We start from the raw sequence: 23,662 nt of genomic DNA on the forward strand, positions 1-23,662 counted from the left end.
ATCATGAGTATACACTTAAGCTTAACTGTTAAAATTGATTAATTAGTTTAACAGGCTCTTAAGTATCATATTTATAAAATGGTAATGTATATATCAAGTGAAACAGGAACCTTAAAACTTTAGCTTTAATGAATTCCAACATTAATCCCATATGAATCATCTGTCAGGAAGTGTGAGAATCAAACTGCTCCTTTTGTTGCCTTTCACTTTCTGCGAACACAGAGCAAATAACCGTCCCTTTGGCACATTCATCAAAACTGTGATCAAGCTGATTAAAATGCAGATATACTGGGGCTTGTCTTTTATCTGCAGTCCAACAGTGATATCTGATTTCTTTGACTCTCATTAACACTCTTTTTCCATGCCTACTTTACTATTGTTTGCCGCTATTACCGGCATCTAATTAAACAAGCACATCTGGAAATTTTGCATGCACATTTGCACTCTATATTTCTCTGATATCATTTGAAACCTGTCTTCCTCACAGTAATGTACTCCTCAGGCATAGCATGAGGGTAGAATGGTAATTTGGTGTCTGCTCTGTATTACTTTTGTGTGAGGAATCATAAGAACTTATAAATTTTTAAATTGAACAACACTCTCTATTTGGAATTTGCTTCCATTTCTTTTAAAGAACTTGCTGGTATAAAGGCTTTTGATGTCTGAATGACAAAACCTGCATTTCATGGGATATTTATTTATTATTGGTCTGATGTCTGTGGTGATACAACGTGTATTTCATTCTTATTACACACATTTTCAATAGTCTCCTTTCCATCTAGTTTTTCCCATTGTAGTGCTTCAGACCCTGGGAAAATGAGGTTTGGTGAGTGTCATCTTTTAAAACCCCATTCGCTCTACATTACTTCAGAGTTCTCAATTACGGTAGCAGACCACATCTTCTAGTCATTCTTTTTTGACCCATCTGAAAAGAGCCACTTAGCTACTCTGCTCCTGAAGAAATAGGTGACAGGGAAAAAAAACAAAAATATATTGAGAACAATGAAATTATTTAAGTCAAGATCAACTTTTTTATTTCATGTTAATTTTTACCCAATACAATTCCTAAGAAGAATCTTTCAGAGTTATTTTAATGTCCTTTATCTTGATTTTATGATATGTAGTATTTGGTTCAGGACCATGAACAGCAAGGAATGTATTGTTTATTTTTTCGGCTGTGCCCCCCACACTTATTTTAAAGAAAATAATTGAATTCCAGTCTTGGTAATTGTTAACGCAATTCAGATATAATTATATTTCAATTACTCTGATGATGTAAACTCAGATTATGCCATCTGATGCTTCTACAGGAAACAATATTAACAAAAGACAAAGCCTACACCAAATATATTTTGAAAGGTTTTAAAAGGAGAAAACATTATTATGTATGCTATCTAATGAAAAATTTTATATACATCTTATGCATATCTATGATGAAATATACCAAATGCTAGTAACCATTATATTAGTTTATGTTAACTCAGTGAACTTACACATTTAATTTTCTCTTGAAACTATTTATTTCAAATATCATGATATACACATGATCTTTCCTAAATGCAGGAAATAATTAATCATATTCTGAAGATGAGGACCTAATATTTCATACTAGCACAATAAAGAACAGACATTCTAATATATCATTTCTAGTGTAAACATTTTTGAGGGAATATTTGTGATGGATTATGCCTCCTATATGAAAATTTAAAAAACCTCTAGGATTCCAGCTACAGAAATAGTAGCATAAATACATAAAAATATATCAATCTGTATATACATCCACATATCACTTATTTGTCACACTTTAAGGGAAAAAATATTGACCACATTTTAACTAGCCATAAAAATGACTCTTTATGTTAAAATATAGAAAAAGAATAAAATACTAAACTGCACTTCAGAAAGAATTAGGTGGGTTTATATGTACTGAAGCAAAAAACTATTCATAATGTTTTTGTAAATGAAAACTTATTCATTGAATTTTGTGAGTTATACAATTCCATTATGGAAAAACATGTGGAAATATATCTTTATATAAAGATATATTTATGTATTTCAATGACTTGGGCAAGGGAAGACACAAACAGCAACAATGGCTGCACAGGAGATAAGTATGGGATAGGAGGACTTGAATAGCAGGAATGGGGTTTTCTTTTCCTGACTTATATAATTAATAAGGGGAAAATGGAAGGATTAAAATAATTTTGCTATTTAGTAATTTTAGTCTATCCAAAACAATTATTTAAGTCTCACCCAAAATTAATTACACATCCTAATTACCCTTTCTATGTTGTACATAGCAGTTAAAACTTTTGACATTGCATGTAAATATCATTTGTTAGTGTTGGTACCTGACAGAAAATATACAACTTCCTCATCTTGCCCTGGGAATTCTGATCTAATGCAGAATAATGCAGTGCCTTAAATAAGATACTTTCCTTCACAGTAGGGCAAATCTACGCTATCAAGACAGCATGGTTTCATGAGCATTCAGGGCATGTTTCTTCCATACTATTTTCTCTGCTCTCTAAAGATGTTTGTGTCTTTCAGTGTAGTCAGAATTGGTAACTGTATACCTGGAAGAAGACAGAAAGTCCAAAGAGACATTTTCCTAGGGGCTTAAAGGGCATTAATGAGAGCATATATTTTATTTCTGCTTTCATTCAATTTTCGATAACTTTATAACATGACCAAGACACCTAGACAAAAGAAGAATGCCTGTATGTTCCTTTCCTTTTTTTTTTTATTTTATTATTCATATGTGCATACAAGGCTTGGGTCATTTCTCCCCCCTGCCCCCATCGCCTCCCTTACCACCCACTCTGCCCCTTCCCTTTCCCCCCTACCTCCTCAATACCCAGCAGAAACTATTTTGCCCTAATTTCTAATTTTGTTGTAGAGAGAGTATAAGCAATAATAGGAAGGAACAAGGGTTTTTGCTGGTTGAGATAAGCATAGCTATACAGTGAGTTGACTCACATTAATTTCCTGTGAGTGTGTGTTACCTTCTAGGTTAATTCTTTTTGATCTACCCTTTTCTCTAGCTCCTGGTCCCCTTTTCTTATTGGCCTCAGTTGCTTTTAAGGTATCTGCTTTAGTTTCTCTGCGTTAAGGGCAACAAATGCTAGCTAATTTTTTAGGTGTCTTACCTATCCTCACCTCTCCCTTGTGTGCTCTCGCTTTTATCATGTGCTCAAAGTCCAATCCCCTTGTTGTGTTTGCCCTTGATCTAATGTCCACATATGAGGGAGAACATACGATTTTTGGTCTTTTGGGTCAGGCTAACCTCACTCAGAATGATGTTCTCCAATTCCATTCATTTACCAGCGAATGATAACATTTCATTCTTCTTCATGGCTGCATAAAATTCCATTGTGTATAGATACCACATTTTCTTGATCCATTCGTCAGTAGTGGGGCATCTTGGCTGTTTCCATAACTTGGCTATTGTGAATATTGCCACAACAAACATGGGTGTGCAGGTGCCTCTGGAGTAACCTGTGTCACAGTCTTTTGGGTATATCCCCAAGAGTGGTATTGCTGGATCAAATGGTAGATCAATGTCTAAATTTTTAAGTAGCCTCCAAATTTTTTTCCAGAGTGGTTGTACTAGTTTACATTCCCACCAACAGTGTAAGAGGGTTCCTTTTTCCCCGCATCTTCGCCAACACCTGTTGTTGGTGGTGTTGCTGATGATGGCTATTCTAACAGGGGTGAGGTGGAATCTTAGTGTGGTTTTAATTTGCATTTCCTTTATTGCTAGAGATGGTGAGCATTTTTTCATGTGTTTTTTGGCCATTTGAATTTCTTCTTTTGAGAAAGTTCTGTTTAGTTCACTTGCCCATTTCTTTATTGGTTCATTAGTTTTGGGAGAATTTAGTTTTTTAACTTCCCTATATATTCTGGTTATCAGTCCTTTGTCTGATGTATAGCTGCCAAATATTTTCTCCCACTCTGTGGGTGTTCTCTTCAGTTTAGAGACCATTTCTTTTGATGAACAGAAGCTTTTTAGCTTTATGAGGTCCCATTTATCTATGCTATCTCTTAGTTGATGTGCTGCTGGGGTTTCGTTGAGAACGTTCTCATCTATACCTACTAACTCCAGAGTATTTCCTATTCTTTCCTGTATCAACTTTAGAGTTTGTGGTCTGATATTAAGATTCTTGATCCATTTTGAGTTAATCTTGGTATTGGGTGATATACATGGTTCTAGTTTCAGTTTTTTGCAGACTGCTAACCAGTTTTCCCAGCAGTCTTTGTTGAAGAGGCTGCTATTTCTCCATCGTATATTTTTAGCTCCTTTGTCAAAGACAAGTTGGTTATAGTTGTTTGGCTTCATATCTGGGTCCTCTATTCTGTTCCACTGGTCTTCATGTCTGTTTTTGTGCCAGTACCATGTTGTTTTTATTGTTATCGCTTTGTAATATAGTTTGAAGTCAGGTATTGTGATACCACCAACATTGTTCTTTTGATTGAATATTGCCTTGGCTCTTCGTGGCCTCTTGTGTTTCCATATAAATTTAACAGTAGATTTTTCAATCTCTTTAATGAATGTCATTGGAATTTTGATGGGAATTGCATTAAACATGTAGATTACTTTTTGGGAGTATAGATATTTTTACTATGTTGATTGTACCAATCCATGAGCATGGGAGATCTCTCCATTTTCTATAGTCTTCCTCAATCTCTTTCTTCAGAAGTTTATAGTTTTCCTTGTAGAGGTCTTTCACATCTTTTGTTAGGTTTACACCTAGGTATTTGATTTTTTTTGAGGCTATTGTAAATGGAATTGTTTTCATACATTCTTTTTCCGTTTACTCATTGTTAGTGTATAGAAATGCTAATGATTTTTCTATGTTGATTTTATATCCTGCTACCTTGCTATAGCTATTGATGATGTCTAGAAGCTTCTGAGTAGAGTTTTTTGGGTCTTTAAGGTATAGGATCATGTCATCTGCAAATAGGGATATTTTGACAGTTCCTTTACCTATTTGTATTCCTTTTATTCCTTCTTCTTGCCTAATTGCTCTGGCTAGGAATTCCAGTACTATGTTGAATAGGAGTGGAGATAGTGGGCATCCTTGTCTGGTTCCTGATTTTAGAGGGAATGGTTTCAGTTTTTCTCTATTAAGTATAATGCTGGCTGTAGGTTTGTCATATATAGCTTTTATAATGTTGAGGTACTTTCCTTCTATTCCTAGTTTTCTTAGAGCTTTTGTCATGAAATGGTGTTGGATCTTATCAAAGGCTTTTTCTGCATCTATTAAGATGATCAAGTGGTTTTTGTCTTTGCTTCTGTTAATGTGGTTTATTACATTTATTGATTTTCGTATGTTGAACCACACCTGCATCCCTGGGATGAAGCCTACTTGGTCATGGCGAATAATCTTTTTGATGTGTTATTGAGTTTGGTTTGCAATTATTTTGTTGAGGATTTTTGTGTCAATGTTCATTAAGGAGATTGGCCTATAGTTCTCCTTTTTGGAGGTGTCTTTGCCTGGTTTTGGGATAAGTGTAATACTGGTTTCATAAAATGTATTTGGCAATTTGCCTTCCCTTTCTATTTCGTGGAACAGTTTAAGGAAGGTTGGTATCAGTTCTTCTTTAAAGGTGTGATAGAATTCAGCAGAGAATCCATCAGGTCCTGGACGTTTCCTTTTGGGGAGACTCTTGATTGCTGCTTCAATTTTATTTTGTGTTATAGATCTATTCAGGTGATTAATTTCCTCTTGGTTCAGTTTTGGATGATCATATGTGTCTAGAAAACTGTCCATTTCTTTAAGATTTTCAAATTTATTTGTATATAGGTTCTCAAAGTAGTCTCTGATGATTTCCTGGACTTCCATGGTGTTTATTGTTATCTCCCCTTTTGTATTCCTGATTCTAGTAATTTGGGTTTTTTCTCTCCTCATTTTAGTCAGGTTTGCCAGGGGTCTATCTATTTTGTTTATTTTTCCAAAGAACCAACTTTTTGTTTCATTAATTCTTTGTATGTTTTTTTTTGGTTTCTATTTTGTTGATTTCAGCTCTTATTTTTATTATTTCTCTCCATCTATTTGTTTTGGGATTTGCTTTTCTTGTTTTTCTAGGAGTTTGAGATGTATCATTAGGTCATTGATTTGGGATCTTTCAGTCTTTTTAATATATTCACTCATGGCTATAAACTTTCCTCTCAGCACTGCCTTAGCTGTGTCCCATAGGTTCCTGTGGGTTGTGTTTTCATTTTCATTGACTTCCAGGAACTTCTTAATTTCCTCTTTTATTTCATCAATGATCCATTCTTTATTAAGTAATGAGTTACTTAGTTTCCAGCTGTTTGATTGTTTTTTGTCTTTACTTTTGTTGTTGAGTTCTAGTTTTATTGCATTGTGATCAGATAGTATGCACGGTATAGTTTCTATTTTCTTATATTTGCTGAGGCTTGCTTTGTGCCCTAGGATATGATCTATTTTGGAGAAGGTCCCATGGGCTGCTGAGAAGAATGTATATTGTGTAGAAGTTGGATGAAATGTTCTGTAGACATCTACTAGGTCCATTTGATCTATTGCATATTTTAGATCTTGGATTTCTTTATTGATTTTTTGTTTGGATGACCTATATATTGATGATAATGGGGTGTTAAAGTCTCCCACAACCACTGTGTTGACATTTATATATGCTTTTAGGTCTTTCAGGGTATGTTTGATGAAATTGGGTGCATACAGGTTGATAATTATTATTTCCTTTTGGTCTATTTCTCCTTTTATTAGTGTGGAATGTCCTTCTTTATCTCATTTGATCAATGTAGGTTTGAAGTCTACTTTGTCAGAGATAAGTATTGCTACTCCTGCCTGTTTTGGGGGGCCATTGGCTTGGTAAATCTTCTTCCAGCCTTTCATCCTAGCCTATGCTTATTTCTGTTGGTGAGATGGGTCTCCTGTAAGCAACAAATTGTTGGATCTTCCTTTTTAATCCATTTTGTCCCAAGTGTTGCCTTTTGATGGGTGAATTAAGTCCGTTAACATTAAGCGTTAGTACTGATAGGTATGTGGTGATTCCTGTCATTTAGTTGTCTTAGTTGTTTGAAGGTTTGATTGTGTGTACCTAAGTTGAGGTTACTCTCTACTGTCTTGCTTTTTCTTTTCCTGTGGTTTGGTGCTGCCTGTCTTTTCATGGTTAAGTTGGGTTTCACTTTCTGTGTGCAGAATCCCTTGCAGAATCATTTGTAGTGGTGGCTTTGTGGTCACATATTGTTTTAGTTTCTGCTTATCATGGAAGACTTTTTTGCTCCATCTATTTTGCATGATAGTTTTGTTGGGTAGAGTATCCTGGGGTTGAAGTTATTTTCATTCAGTACCTGGAAGATCTTACCCCACGCACTTCTTGCTTTTAATGTTTCTGTTGAGAAGTCAGCTGTGATTTTGATGGGTTTACCTTTGTATGTTATGTGTTTTTCTCTCTTACAGCCTTCAATATTCTTTCCTTAGTTTCTGAACTTGTTGTTTTAATGATGATATGTCATGGGGTATTTCTATTTTGATCTGGTCTGTTTGGTGTCCTGGAGGCCTCTTGCATCTGTATGGGAATATCTTTCTCTAGATTTGGGAAATTTTCCATTATTATTTTGTTAAATATATTATGCATTCCCTTCACTTGAACCTCCTCTCCTTCTTTGATGCCCATTATTCTCAAGTTTGGTCTTTTGATGGAGTCGGTGAGTTCTTGCATTTTCTTTTCACAGGTCTTGAGTTGTTTAATTAATAGTTCTTCGGCTTTTCCTTTAATTACCATTTCATCTTCAAGTTCTGAGATTCTGTCTTCTGTTTGTTCTATTCTGCTGGATTGGCCTTCCGTTTTGTTTTGCAGCTCTGTTTCATTCTTTTTTCTGAGGTTTTCCATATCCTGGCTGTTTTCCTCTTTAATGTTGTCTATTTTTGTCCTGAGTTCATTTATCTGTTTATTCATCGTGTTCTCTGTTTCACTTTGGTGTTTATACAGTGCTTCTATGGTTTCCTTTATTTCTTCTTTTGCTTTTTCAAATTCTCTATATTTTTGTTGTCTTGGAATTTCTTGAGTGTCTCCTGTGCATTTTGGTTGACCCTATCCAGTATCATCTCTATAAAATTCTCATTGAGTACCTGTAGTATGTCTTCTTTTAAATTATTCTTGTGGGCTTCATTGGGTCCTTTGGCATAGTTTATCTTCATTTTGTTGGAGTCTGGATCTAAGTATCTGTTTTCTTCATTCCCCTCTAGTTCCTGTACTAATTTTTTGCTGTGGGGAAACTGGGTTCCCTGTTTTTTCTGTCTTCCTGACATTGTCTTTGGTGTTGTTACTGTCCCTGTACTGTGTGCAATTAAGTATTTTCTACGTTGTAATAATAACAATGGTAATATTTAGAATGGAAGGGTGAGCTGAGATGGCAAGCAAGAAGTTAAAGAAAAGGGAAAACAAATACAGAGACAAGAAGGAGAAAACAGAACAAGGTATCTGACAAGATAGTTTCAAAGGTATAAACAGGGAGCATTAGTGTACTAATCAACAGTAAGCTGAACAGACATTAGAGAGACAGAGAGAGGATTGAAAATCAAAAAAAAAAGGTAAGAATAAAAATAAAAAATAAGTAAATGAAAGAAATATCTATATATAAAAATAAGTTAAAATAAAATGAAAAATAGAAAATTTAAACAAAAAATCCAAAAAACCTCCAAGTTCAAATGCAATGATGTTTCAGTCTTAACAATTTGGGTGTCCGTCTCAGTCTCCAATCCTGGAGATGGTGCCTCAGATGTTCTTCTGTAGTTGTCTCATCAAATGGGTTGCATAAAGTAGAACAAAATTACACACACACACACAAAAAAACCCCACCAAGTGTCCCAAGTTCAATTGCAATACAGTTTCAGTACGTTTTTCAGCATGCAGGTGTAATTCGGTTGTTTTCTCATCAAAGGTAGGGAGAAAAAGAAAAAAAAAAGAGTCTGGAGACAGTTCTGAGAATGGTATCTGCGGCTATGGCTTCTCTGCCCTCTGCTGTCAGCCTGCTGTTGCTGGAGGCGTTATTTATGCAGATCTCTGGGGTGAGCTTAGCACTCACCTGGCCCCACAGGCTTTGTTTACTCAGAGTTCTCCTGTGCGGGAGCCTCTGGTACAAGCTTTCCCTTTTCCAAGCACACTGGGAAAGGTGACACTGCACCCGTGTTCTCAGGCCTGCGTGTTTATTTACAGTTCATGTGGGATGTGGGTCTTCCCCCCTCTCCTGTGGAGTTTTCCTCCCACCACCACTTTCACAAGCTTTCCTGCTCCTGATTACTGGGTGGTGCTGCTGCTCCTGCCAGCCACCATGTTTGTTTACAGCTCATGTGGGAAGTGGGTCTTCCCTCCCCTCCTGTGGAGTTTTCCTCCCTCCACCACACTCACAAGCTTTCCTGCTCTTGTTTGCTGGGCGCGCGCCCCCACTCCCACCAGAGCCTCTCCAGCCTGCCCGGCTTGTTTATTTACAGTCCCAGGAAGGATTCCCTTCCCCCAATCTTCGGCGCTCAGTGTGCCCCACCCTCTTTCCAGTGTGTCTTTATTGTTCTTATTGCTTATTTCTCAGTTTCTCTTTTTTTTTTTTCCCCTGGTGGAGGTCAGTCTGTCCAGGGGACTATGCTGCTCTGGCCCAGGCTTGTCTGTGGGAGTACCGTGGTACTGTGAAGCTCACCTGGTCTGTGTCTTCCCAAGCTGTCTGAGCGCAGGTGACTGGTGGCCTGGGGGCCCTCCTGGTTTCTCCGTTTAACGTGAAGTGGAGATTCTCTGCACCAGCTGGAGGTGTGTAGGTGTCAAAGTTATGCCTCTTCTCAGTGATTATGCCTGCAAAGTGTGTCTCCAGCATCTCCCCAAGATTTCACTATAGGAGGCTCGCTTTCTGCTTCCTCCCTCTAGCTGCCATCTTGGAATCTGTATGCTCCTTTCCTGATGTCCTCCTCATAGAAAATAATGTGTTTCATGTGTATGTTTGTATTTGCATATTTTCTTGAATAATGTGCATTAATTATGCTAAATTTAATTTCAATAGATTAGAGTAGAAGACTGTGTGCTTTAATTATCATGTAGCCCAGAAAGAAAAATACTTCTCTTGTCCTCTGCTCATTATAAAAACTAAGTTATAAATTATAGATAATAAATTTTCCTTCTACCTTTATGAATCATATCAACCATAATGTTGCAAAACACATCAATATCTCATCTCATATTCTACTATGTTTAGTTCTTTCAAAGTTGGAATAATGTTGTCAAATTAATTATAATCTTCAATCAAAATATCAATTATACAAATCTAATCACAAGTACCCCAACTGTGGTTCTCAGCCAAACATGCTGTGAATGTTAGTATAATATATCATAGTTTGTTATAAAATCACTAATATCCTGAGAAGAAAAAAAAAATCAAGGCTCTGGAAAATTTGTTTCAGTTTTAAAAAGCATTATCACAGGCTTTCCTTTAAGAATCTGTGTACATATTCAAAATTTTGTGAATTTTCTCTCCGTGTCATGAAGTGATGCCATCAAATTTTAATGGATGACAATATAACTTAAACAAAACCCAAACAAGTACTATTGTCTCTAAGACTAATGTACTTCTTTTTTATTTCTGCTTGATATTTTAACATTTCACTCTCTTTAATGTCATGTATCTAATTAGCTTTAACAAGGGCTATCTAATTTATGTCATTTCCTAGTGATGCATCAGTGAGCATAAATTGCTATTCAATTGTGTCACCTTTCATCTCTGAGTCAGTGACCCATAGAACCACTTATACCACAAATGTAAAATGATTCTGTTAACACACAGTGATTTTCTAGTTTCCTTAATTGAAAGAGAGAGAAAGAATGACAGAATTTCATACATTTTCTTAATCCTTCTCTGATAGCACATCAAACTAAGCTATCTATTACAGTGCCAAATTTCTATCACTCTCTTTATATTGTCTATTGTTCATTCATATATCAATTTTTATAATTAAGCTTCTATCCTGACAAATATTCTCAAGCTACTACTTGAAACATCATTGTTTAGTTACCTTTGGCCCCTCGGCATTCTTAGCTTATAGCCCTTAATGCGTGTTGATACAGGTTAGCGATTGTTTCATGTTTACTCAGGCCTGAAATTCAAATTCTAAATTACCAATTTCTGAATATATTCCATTAGATAATTGACTTAAATGAGATTGTGTTATTTTGTATTATTAAAGGTAGTATTTTATAGAGATGTTATGAACTTTCTATGAGATAAACTACCTAAGGCACTCTGTATAGGGTGTCCTATAATCCTTGATCATTATTAATTCTAGACATGATTTTCATCCTCAATATTCTTGATCCCTACTGTTTGATGAAAATTCCTTTGATTGTTATTCTTTTCTCCCAGTTCTTATACTTGCACATTCTTCCAGGTTTTTTGATGGTTCACATGCTCTCCTCAGTGATTTTTATTTTCATTCTAATCACTTCTCAAAGGTGACTAAGAACTGCTCAGTACTTTCTTCCTTTTCCACAAAGAAACAGCAGGGCAAAAATAAATTTAAAAAAATAAACAAGTAAATAAAAATTAGCTTCATGTTGTTCTTAGCAGTTGAGGGAGAGCACTGAAACCCAGCAAGGAAAAGGTAGGAACCCCATAAGACAAAGACTTGAAATGGTGGCACAGAGAGTGGAATAAGGCATACTGGCAATCACAATTCAGTTTTCTGACCAGGAGGACTCTCCATTGCAGAAGAAACAATGAATCAGAGATCCCAGTGAACACCATCATCTCAGATGCTAGGAACCCTAGGAGACTTCCATAACTGACACAGATTTGGAGCCCAGTTAGAGGAGCTATCTATAGTCTATACCATGGCTTTGTTTCAGAGAAGAAACTTTCATTTTCTCTCTCCAAATCCCATAGCCCCGGCTACTGCAGTGCAGTTGCCATGTTGGAGGTAAAGCCATTCTGTCAACCCTCACTGACTCTTGACTCTCAGGGGTAATATATCACACCCTGATACTTTTTTGGAAACATCCTCTGTATACTGTGCTCTGATACTACTACACCTGTTGCTAGAGAGGCCACAGGGCACTGCCCTCCCCCCACTCCTGTGTACAACACACTTGCCTGGGCTGCTAAAATAACTCCTCTTATCATGGCTCTTGAGTATAGATTGTCTCTCCAATCACGCTGCTTAATACACTGAGCCCTACGCCATGAATTTCAGCTGAAGAATCTGTAGATACACTGCCCTCCCTAAAGCACTCAACTGGAACCAAAGTCAAGGTAGTCTGCCAAACTGACATCATAAAACATATCTTTGGGAAATAACATTTACTATGAAAGCTACTTCATAAAAATGGTAGAGACACCTGATGTACCAGATACGCATATCTCAATGTACAGACACAGGAGGTATTTAAGAGGGGAAAAAGATAATATTACACCTCCAAAGGGACAGAATCCCTCCTTAGCAATAGATCCCTCCATAAATATATATTGGTTATTGATTACATGCAAGAAAAGCAATTTAAAAGAATAACTGTAAGGAGACTCAATGAAGTTGAACAACAAACAATTCTCAGTAGACAACTGAAAGGGCAGGAGGGAATTGGATGATATATTAAACATTCTGGAAGAAAAAGACCTGCCAACAAAGAGTAACTAACCCAGCAAAGCTATAGTTCAAAATGAACGAGAAATGCAAAGTTTTTGGGAAAAGCAAAAGCAGGGAACTCATCACCTCAGATCAGTCTTACAAATTATGTTTAAGGGAATGTTATATACAGCAGTGGAAGAAAGATAACTACTATCATAAAAGCACACATGAAAGTGTAAAACCCACTAGAAGAACCAAAAGAAACAGAAAAGATTAAATAACACTAATATGGTAAATCACCAAACCTCAAAGATAAACAAAAGTTATTCAAAACAAACAGAAAAAAGTTAACAGAATGGCAAAAGCCTTTACTTGTCTATAATAAATTTGAATGTCAATGTGATAAATTTCTCAATTAAAAGATACAGATTGCCTGAAAATCTAAAAAACACAAAAATATACTCCTGTAAGAAACTCACTTCACCAGAAAAGACATGCAGACTGAAATCAAAATAATAGAAAATAATATGCCACACAAAATATATTTTTTTGCAAGACAACCTTGCTAAATAAAGCAAGCAGGAGTGTATCTCCACTTTTCCTCTCAATGTGGACATGGGTATTTTCTCAGTAATCCAGTGTGGAGGAATCTTTCAACTGAATTTTGTCTGTCTGTTGTGAGATGCTGATCTACTGCACCGCACGTTGAGCTAAACAGTGTGTCTGTGAGAGGAGAGACAAAGCAGAAATCTCCATTGTGCAGTGTTGCTGATGTCATTCCCAGAGTTTTACTTGGAATGTTGTTGATACACAGCATGAGCTCAGGAAGGATCAAATTATGGAAACTGATTGATCCAGAAACAAGTATGGCTGAAATAGTCACACTAAAGGAAAACATTGCAAAGAGTAAGGCTTGAAAATGAAAAGAATAAATCTACAATTTTATTTTTTTCATCCTCAATTAGTATAAATTCACCAGAATGCTGATCCCTTAAACTTTGTCAGCAAACACTTTAAGCTTCAGCTATCATCTTAATTATCAGCTAATACTATAGTAAGGAAAATCAGCCATGTGCAGCTTGTTTTTGGGAAGCCAGAAAAAGGTGAGATTTAGAGAGAGGCTAGTACAGTTGAGTTCTGAGACTGTAAGTGCCAAACATGTTGAATCTTGTGTCATCTACTGAGGGCCAGCTTGTCACCTAAAACACCTAACTCTTGTAAGAAATATTCTTGAGACATCGGGCATAAGCACATAAGAAAGAATTTTTTGTTGTTTTATGTCATCATTACAATCTACTTTCATCAGCTTCGCTGCAACAGAGAAATTGTCATTGGTAAGACAATGATATGTAATAATTCATGAAAATTTGCTGTGAGAGAAAAGCTCTGTTACCAGGAGAAAAACCTAATGCAAACTTCATTATAAAGAATTTTAAATACTTTCACGTGGTATTCATATTGCCATACAAAATTCCTGAATACCCTCCAACCATCACCTTGAAGCTGAGGAAATCTTAGCCAACCACCTAAATATTGCAGGACTTGGTAGGAGGCAGGAAAACAAAAGGACAGAGAAGCCTCCATTTAAATGACTATTGAACAAAAGAAGCAAGAAGACTAGAAAGTAGGGAATGTCTTATCTACATGCAAAGAGAGCTCCTTATGAATTTAATTGTGGGGAAAATTTTGTGTCACTGTTTCTCTTTTACTTTTATTTTTTGTAGCAGACTCTTATCATGTAGCCTGGACTGGTCTTAAACTTTGAGTACTGGGATTACAGGCATGTATCACCATGCCCTGTGCATGAGGGAAAAATGTTTAAAGATATCTAGTATTATCTTCCCAAGTCTAAGGGCTATTTGCCATATTTTTGCCATCTAATGCATACATTGAAGTTTTATTTAATTAAAAACATGCACAAATCTCAGTTGTAGTAAATTCATGCACTCAATGAAACTCACTTCCAGAAAATTCTGTAATCTTCTTTTCCATTTAATCCCCAAGAGGGAATCACCATTCTGGTTTCTTTCAACATGTTTAAAACTTTATATAAATGGAATCTTGCTATATATAATACTGTGTCATTTTTCTCTCCAGTTAAAAGAAATTTTTTTGAGATTTATCAATTGTGTTGCAAGGGAAATAGGCATTTGTTTTTGTTTTTAGTTGTCAAGCAATATTTATGTATAAGAAATATTCTGTGGCTAAACTACACTTTGTTTAGCATTCTCTTTCTCAGGGTTATGTCCAGTTTTTGGTTATTATCAATAAAACTCCTCAGGATATTTACATTCATTTCACTTGGCTATAACCACATGAAAAATACAGAATTTCTGAGTTACTTTGTAGGGACTCATTTAATTTTATGAAAAAATTCATTTTGATTTCCAGGGTTTCTATCATTTTATGCATTCACAAGCCATGTGTAAAAGCTTCATTTGCATCATATCTTCAGTGCAAATTGACTTTATCAGGCTTTATAAGTTTAGCTCTCCATTCAACATACAGTACTAGTGTTACTGGTGGTTGGGATGTTCCAGATGTTCGTCTGTTCTTGGGTACAAAATCTAAGATTGGGATACTGCTTCAGCTGTAGCAAAAGAACCACAAAGAGTAGGAAGATAGCAAAGACTGACTTATTAGCAAAGAACAATTTTACCTTCATGAGTGAAGCAGTCAACTGGTTAAGAAAGGACAGCATGGAAGATGGTGGAGCTTGGAGTTTTATCCAATAGGATGGAATTACAGGTGGCACAAAACTGATGCCCTCCTCTTGTGGCCCTCACGAAATTGTAAGTGGACTGTACAGGGGTGGCCTGGGTGTAGGAAGGCAACTGCCTATGCATTGATCCTCTTTGCACTTCCTATATGATTCTCTTTGACCTTTCTAGTTTAGCACTGTCTGTGGAAGGCCATTTATTGATCATTATGTCTTCAAGTCACATGCCTAACCTTAATATTGGAATGTGTGCTCCATAAGGAGGACATAAGGCTATTATCTTAATCTTTGGTCAGGGTGTGATTCATCTGGGATTTTAGAATGAAATCCTGTAGATTGGTCACTGCCACTCATGTTCATGCTTACCTAGCTGCCCATGCTAACAGCATCAATTTTTATTTTTAATTTGTGTTGTTCTTATAATCATTAATACTAAATGTTTTTTCTTTAGCTTATTGGCCACACGTATATTTTCTTTTGCAAGGAGGATTTTTAATAAAGAAGTGTTTTATCAGTAATTTGTAGAAATGTTTTGTATATCTTGCATCCAAGTTCATCATCAGATGTACTGATGTGACCCAGTCAGTGATTTATCTGTTAGATTTTTTAAGCATATCTGTTGAACAGTAGACTTTACTTCTGTTGATGTTTATCTTATTAATTTTATGCTAAGTGATGTTTGTGTAGTACCTTTATTTTAATAGTTAATGAAACTTACAATGATACAGAAGAAACTATCTTACATTTTTATGAATTTTATACTATTAATATTTACAATCATGTTTAAGACCCAACTTAAAATACTTGTAATTTGTTGTTTGAGGTATGAACAGAAGTTTTTTTTAATTTATCTCCTAACTAGCTGCCAGAGTATACACACACACTCACACACACACACACACACATACATCTATCTATCTGTCTATCTATCTTTTATCTACCTACCTATCTATCATCTACGTGTCTATCATATATATATGTATATATAATGAACACTACCAAAAACTGTTTGAAAAGTGTGGGAGGAAGAACGGGGGCTCAAGGGAATATAATAAAAGAGTGAATTTGTTCAGAGTACACTATATGAACCTTTAGAAATATAATAAAACTCCACTGTACTATTAATGCATGCTAATAGAAATAAGAAAAAAACCAATCTGTGACATAATTATTTGTAAGAATGTTTAGGATAATGTTGAAAACACAATGCATCTGTATATGAAGACAGTATCACACATGCACTGTAAGTTGTTGAAATAGGGGAGCAGGGAAATAGAGGAAGAGTAATTAATAGAGGAGGTTAAGCTGATTAAAGTACATTTGTCAAGTGCCAAGTCAAACCCCCTTGAACAATCAATATACAGTTCAAAAAGTGAAGGACAGGATGTGAAGCAGGTCCTGTCAAGAGGTAGGTACCACTGGGAGGGCAGAAGGTAGATGAGAGTAAAGGATGGCAAATATGTTGGATTCACTTTGTGTATGTGTATGAAAATGGAATGAGGGAAAATGCTGAAATTGTTCTGAGAAGTGTGGGTGGGGGGGTGAGGGAAAATGATGGAAGGGGTAACTTTAATTAAGATATCTCATATGTGTATATATATATATATATATAAATGTCACAATGAATTTTCATTGTACTTCTACTATATGTTAATATTGTTTAAATATGAATATTTAGAAAAACCTTAGGACAGGAAAACATAAAGTAAAAAATAAATTGTATGAGTCTGTAGAATATAGAAACATTTTTACAATTTTTGAGATCAAGCTCAGGACCTTGTGCACATGGTAGGTAAGAGGTTGACCACTAAGCCCAATCCCCAGAATTTATATAAATAGTCTTTTCTAAATTCCATTTATTTATTTTGTTCGCAAATGAGCAATAAATATCATTGAAATACTTAATGCTATAGCTTACAGAAGTATTCTGTGGTTAATATTCTGACTTTAATATTGTATTCTTTTTATAGGAAAAAGTATGATGTTGATATTGAAATTATATTAGTGATTTTTCACTGCCTTTGTTGCTAGCTGGAAATACCACAGCAATATTTGTGAAGTCCATCTTTGACTCCTAATTGTTCATTTTCCTAAAGATTTGTGATTTTTGATCACTAAAAAATTAAGAAATGAATAGCTTTTCATAGAACTTGTTGTCTTGGGGTTAAATCTTGGTTTTTCTACCTAAGAATGTAATCAGGGATAGTGTCTCAATTTTTTGTTTCTCAATTTTCTTATGAAAAGGCCTGCTATAATGATGAAAAGAGTTAATATGTTAAAGTGCTTAAGTTAGTTTTTGTCTTAGTGAAAGGAATTCATGCATTTAATGAATTAAATAAATTAATATTCATTTTGTGTTTCACCATTCACTGTATTATTGGGAGACAATAATAGTTGTTCTAAGAACTAGCAGTCATCTTTATTTATTTTATTTCTGTAAAATATTAATATAATGACAGAAACTTCTTTCATTGCTTGTCACCAGTTATTAGGTTAAAAATACCAAATAAGACAATAATAAAGCAGGTATTTGATGAGCATCTTCTATGTGGTAAGCATCTGCTAAGTCTCAGCAATCCAGGGATAAGCTACATTTTAATGTCAGGAACACGAGTCATAGAAAGACAGATTATCTTGCCAGGTCACTTAGTGTAATGTCAGAAGTGAATTCAAGTATGAGTCTCCAGGTCTTAAGCCATCCAGGCTGACTCTTTTGAGTGCTATTTTCAAACAAATGATATTCAAATCTCAACAGATCTTTTAAATAATGTTCATAAGGTGAAAAGACTAGATCATGAAGATTTTCTTTTACTCCCAGGTCCTCAGGTACTCTCAACTTCAAGGAAACAATCTTTGATAGGTAGGTAAAAATCCACAACAAAATGAAGATAAAGAAAGTTGGAAATTAGTTTTTTGACTCATTTTATTAACATTTATTTTATTAGCTCATGGTAAGGACTAGACAATTAATAAATAGTATCAATTTATAAGGAAATAAAAATTATAAAACTCCATGGATTTTTTCCCCATGTGTTTATTATATTTGTCTCAATTAAGTTGTAATGCTTATATATAATAAATGGCTTTGAATCATAAAGCTTTTATCAATATCTGTGGGTTTAAATAATAAAAATCAAATCCATTCATGGAAACCATTCATACAGTATGGATTTGGATTTTAAATTTTCATCAAGCCTTCCAGTGACATATATGAGAAAACTGACATTTAGTTTTGTAAAATGGATTATTATCTTAGGTGCACATACCCTCCTACTTAAAAAAAAATTATGAGAAGTGAATGATGGCATCATTCAATTTATACTGACATTACTAATTTATCAATCAATGAAACATCTTTCACATATCATGAAAATTATCATTATTAAGGAAATGTAAGTATCTCAGGGTACCTCAAAATTAATATTGAAGAGAGGAATGGAGCTTCTCAAAAAAATGATATTTTATAAAATTTTTTATCCTTTAAAAGAAATATGCAATTGACAAAAAGTAGAAATTTAAAAAATTGAAAAGCATAGAATAAGTTCTGCCTGGAAGGGAGTGGGAAGGGGAGGAGAGGGTGATTGCGGGGGGAGGAGGGAGAAATGATCCAAACAATGTATGCAAATGTGAATAAATGAATAATAATGAAAAATGTATTTCAATGAATGTACTTTTACCATCTTTTGATGTATTTGAGCTACAGAATGATAGACACATATTGAAGCATAAGTATAAATTAAAAGTTAACTAATTTGTTTTTTATTTCTTGGGATTTTTGTTTAAATAAATATGCAGATATTAATACCAAGTTGATTGTTTCATATAATATTTCATAATTTGAAAAAGCATTTTGCTTTTTATACAAACTTTCTTTCTGATCTTAAAATGGCATTACCATAATCATATAGGAGTAAAATATTCAATATTTTAGTAGATTTTTTTCTTGGGCTAGCAAAAATGTAATTACTTACTCTGGTTTAATGGTGTATGCTTGCAATTGCATCTACTCATAAGGCTTGGTCAGGTGGATCGCTAGTTTGAAGCCACCCTGAGTTAACAGTGAAACCCTGTCTCAAAAATAAAGAACACACAAAAAAGTAAACTAGCAAACAAACCAAAAACCTTATTTAAGATGTATAGATGAATATCTATGCAAATAGATATTCAGTTACCTGTAACATCAAAGCACCTGGCTGGAAGGTCAATTATGATTCCCTCATTCAAACAGATTGACTTTATAATCAATAAAAGACATTTAAATTCAAGCAAGAAATATATGCAGATCTCTTATATGTTTTCTACTTTTGCATCTTACTTGAAAGGATAATTCTCTGCCTTCAAGGACTCAGTTTATATGTCACTGCCATAAGAAATACCTCATTCACCATTACCTTCATTTCCCTCTACCTTCAAGGTAGATCCTCTTCTTATTTGCCTGCTAGTTTACTTTATTAGCACTTATTATTGCTAAATGAAATACTTAGGCAAGTATCTGCTACTTGTGTGTCTCCAGTGTAGACTGTAACACCTATGAGGGAAAAAGCTAACTCTCTTTTTTATCTTACTCAATACCTCTTCACACAGTATTTGATTCTCAGTAAATGTTTTTGAATAAAGATCGAATAAACTGAAAAAAACTCACATGAGAAGATCTAAGGGATTGCTAGACAAATAACAGGTGCAGATACAACTAATTAGTTTCATGTATAACTAATTACTGTGAATATAATAATGCACATCCTTCTTTGATCATTAATCCATTCTTAAGATGTGCCCAATGCAATCTTCTAGACACTAATAGGTGAATTAGAATCTCATCCTTTTTTCTGTTTTTCCTGTCCTGCAGTTGGTGTTACTTTGTCTCATAGCTATTCTTCCCAGTTGACTGAAGGGTTTTTCTGATTCATTCTATGTTTACACAGATTTTTTTTAAATTTCCTCTAAGAATGCAAACTCTGTTGAAGAAATTACAGTATTTTAAAAGTTTTGATTTGTGAATAATCTGTTTAAATTACAATTTGAACCCATAATATTTTAGGTGGCAGAAACATTGTCTTGGTCAATATTGCAATTCAACAAATCTCTTTTTTTCCCAGACCTGGATACAATCTTTTGGTGGGACTGAGATGGGGAAAGTGCTTATAAATAATTATACTGGCACAGCTAGACTGGTTATCATTTGTCCATGCTGCCTTCCATGGCCCAAATTCTCTGGCATTCCATATTTGGCTCATTTACGTGTGATGATAACATCACTTCCCTTCTTCAAAATCCTCTTGAATGGCCTCTTCAGACCACATCCTCCGGGTCATGATGCAGAGGGAGCATCCAGCTGTTCCATGTGTGTTTTAGAAGAGGTCTACAAAGCAGAGAAAAGGTATCTGATTTCTCCAAGATGTCTAAATCTAATAAATCCTTCCTTCTTTCCAGACTCATCATTATCACTATACTTCTGTCTCATTGTGAGGATTGGTCTGTTTTAAAAGTGCTATACTGTTGTTTCAGTTTTAGTTTTATACTGAATAATTTTGGAGATTGACCCTTTGAATATTAAGTGCTTTTTCACAGTTCATCAACTGTAATATTGTCTTCTGATTGCAATAAGTATCTTGAAGAATATATGAATGTATTTGAAAAAAAAGGCCATCAGGAAGAGAAAATATTGTGGAATAATTGCCTAATGTTTCCAAATGGTATCGTATAGTCAGTCAGGCATGGTGGCTTACATCTGTAATGATAGCTACTTAGGAGATGGAAATATCATGGTCTGAGACTAGAGTCTGGCAAAAAAGTACAAAAGCTTATTTGAAAAATAACTAAAGCACAAAAAGGGCTGGCCGTGCAGCTCAAGTGGTATAACACCTGCCTAGCAAGACCAAAGCCCTCAGTTCAAACCCCAGTATTGCCAAAAAGAAGATTTGTATTATAAACATTTTCATTAACTTTAGTCTAATATAGTTATGTTAAATATATTACATGAGCTCAGGTGTTGCTCCATCACTGTCTCTGCTTTCTTTTTTTTTTATTTTTTATTATTCATTTATTCACATGTGTGTACCTTGTTTGGGTCATTTCTTCCCCCTGTCCCCTCCCCGACCCTCTCCCCCAACCCCAGTTCCAGGAGAAACTGTTCTGTCCTTATCTCTAATTTTGTTGAAGAGAAGACATAAGTATAAAAGGAAGACAAAGCATTTTTGCTTCTTGAGTTAAGGATAGCTATACAGAGAGACTCCTAGCATTGCTTCCATGTACAAATGTGTTACAACCCAAATTGATTCATCTCTAACTGATCTTTACACTGGTTCCTGATTCCCTTCTCATGTTAACCTCTGTCGCTTTAAGGTTATCTTAGCATTTACAGCCTGCAATTTTAAGTTGAGTTCAATTCCCCACATTCGTCATTCTTATTAATTTACTATGTCTGCTTCTGCTTTATACCATATTGGTTTATTTTGGCCAACTCTTCTCTTAAGAGTGGCTCAGGGTTCCATTGAGGCTGCTCATAGAAAGGCCATTATTGTCTTTCTGCCTCACAACCACTAGCTTACACATTCCAGCTATGAGTCTCTAGACACTGGCTAGGGTGGATCCTGGCAAGTTCTGACCACATATTCCTGAAGATTTCTCAGTTCATTTACTCCTTATCCCTGACATATTGGTGACCCTGAGAGTTGTAATTTTCAACATGTAATAATATAGAAAGCACGAGTTGTGCTGCTCCTAGATTTGGTTAAAAAGGACACCTTAGTAGACCTCCCAGAACAATTATGTTCTCAGTGAAAACTACAGACCCCTTACTGAAAGCTTTTAATGCTTTCCTTTTAAACTTCTCAGTTATCATAATTCCTCAGTATTACACTTCCTCCTCAACCATATCAAAGACTAGTTATTGTTAGGAAAACAAAGCAGGCTTATACTACTACTTTGAAACCCTAAATTTCTCCTGGCTGTCCTTTGGGAACTTACTGAAAAATGAAAACTGCCACCACCTGTTTCCCTCCTTGCTCTCTTGCCATTAGTACCTCAGCTAAAGCTTGCCAGAATTTTTATAATCCCTTAATGACATACACATAGCAAGATTGCTTTGGGTGTCTTCACTTTATAGTCTTACTGACTGACAATCAACAGAATTTTATCACTCACTACTTGCATTAAAACTGCACAAACTGCAGTTCTGGAGTTGAACTCAGGCCTTTGCACTTGCTAGACACAAGCTGTACCACTTAAGCCATGTCCCCAGCCCTTTTTGCTTTAGTTATTTTTCAGATAGGATCTCATGCTTTTTGCACTGGCCAGTCATGGACCACAATCTTCATATTTATGCCTCCCGGATAGCTGTGAATAAAGATGTATTCCACCATGTCCAACTTTGTTGAGATGGGGTATTACTAACTTTTCTTCCAGGATGGTCTTTAACTACAGTCCTTCCAATGGCTTCCTCTTGAGTAGCTGGAATTACTGGCATGAACCTCCATGCCTGATCTAACACTGCTTTTGTTTGTGTAAGAAATAAATCTTCATAAAATCACCACTATTTATAATAAAGTTTGAAATTTGATACTGGAGAATTATAGTATTAAAACCAAAACATAAGAAATAAAATCAAGAATGCTAGGAATCTCTCTGTATAGCTATCCTTATCTCAAACTAGCTAAAATTCTATGTCTTTCTTATTATTGCTTATGTCTTCTCTTCAACAAAATTGGAGAAGAGGGCAGAACAGGTTCTGCCTGGAAGTGAGGGGATTGGGGAGGAGAAAGAGGGGGTAGAGGGCAGGAGGGAGAAATGGCTCAAACAATGTATGCACATATGAATAAATGAATTTCAAAAATAAAACATGAAGATGTATTTTTCACTATGTAAATGACCTAATGTTGTGGAGATTTGCATAGGTTCAATGTTAATGCAGTTCCAGGTAGTGTTCTACTATGATAGTCTCTGTCTAGCCTCAGCAATTTCCAGGTAGAATTTCAGCACTCCAGTTAAAATTAGAAAAATCAAGAATGATTACCATATAGCTAGAGCCCTTAAATTAGAATGGAAATGTAAAACAACATCCAGTTATTATCTACAAGATCTATAGGTCAGAAGTCCAGGGAAGCTTTAGTGTACTCTCTGTTCAAGTTATCCCAAGGCCGTAATCCAAATGTTATCTGGTAACACTTTTATATGAGATTCAGAGGACAAATTACCTTCTTCTGTAGAATTCAGTTATTTCTGTAGAATTCAGTTATTTGTATCTGGGGACTGACATTCTTGTTTCCTTTCTGGATGTCAGCCAGGGATTGCCTTTTATTTCTACAGGACAGCCATGAGTGTCCTTCTCAAGAGGACTTCTCCATATTCAAACCAGCCAAGA

At 35.2% G+C, this 23,662-nt stretch overlaps 1 long non-coding RNA gene across 1 annotated transcript in view; it reads right to left on the reverse strand.

The window, feature by feature from the left end:
• Window positions 1-868: 868 nt before the first annotated feature.
• The window catches only part of LOC141415651 (uncharacterized), a 72,456-nt gene continuing 49,662 nt past the window's right edge, over window positions 869-23,662 (reverse strand). The window contains exon 3 of the long non-coding RNA XR_012440635.1: window positions 869-954. This is a non-coding gene — a long non-coding RNA (uncharacterized lncRNA). The remainder of the gene's footprint in view (window positions 955-23,662) is intronic.

Source organism: Castor canadensis, chromosome 13 (genome assembly GCF_047511655.1).
Source record: "Castor canadensis chromosome 13, mCasCan1.hap1v2, whole genome shotgun sequence".
Classification (NCBI taxonomy): Eukaryota; Metazoa; Chordata; class Mammalia; order Rodentia; family Castoridae; genus Castor; species Castor canadensis.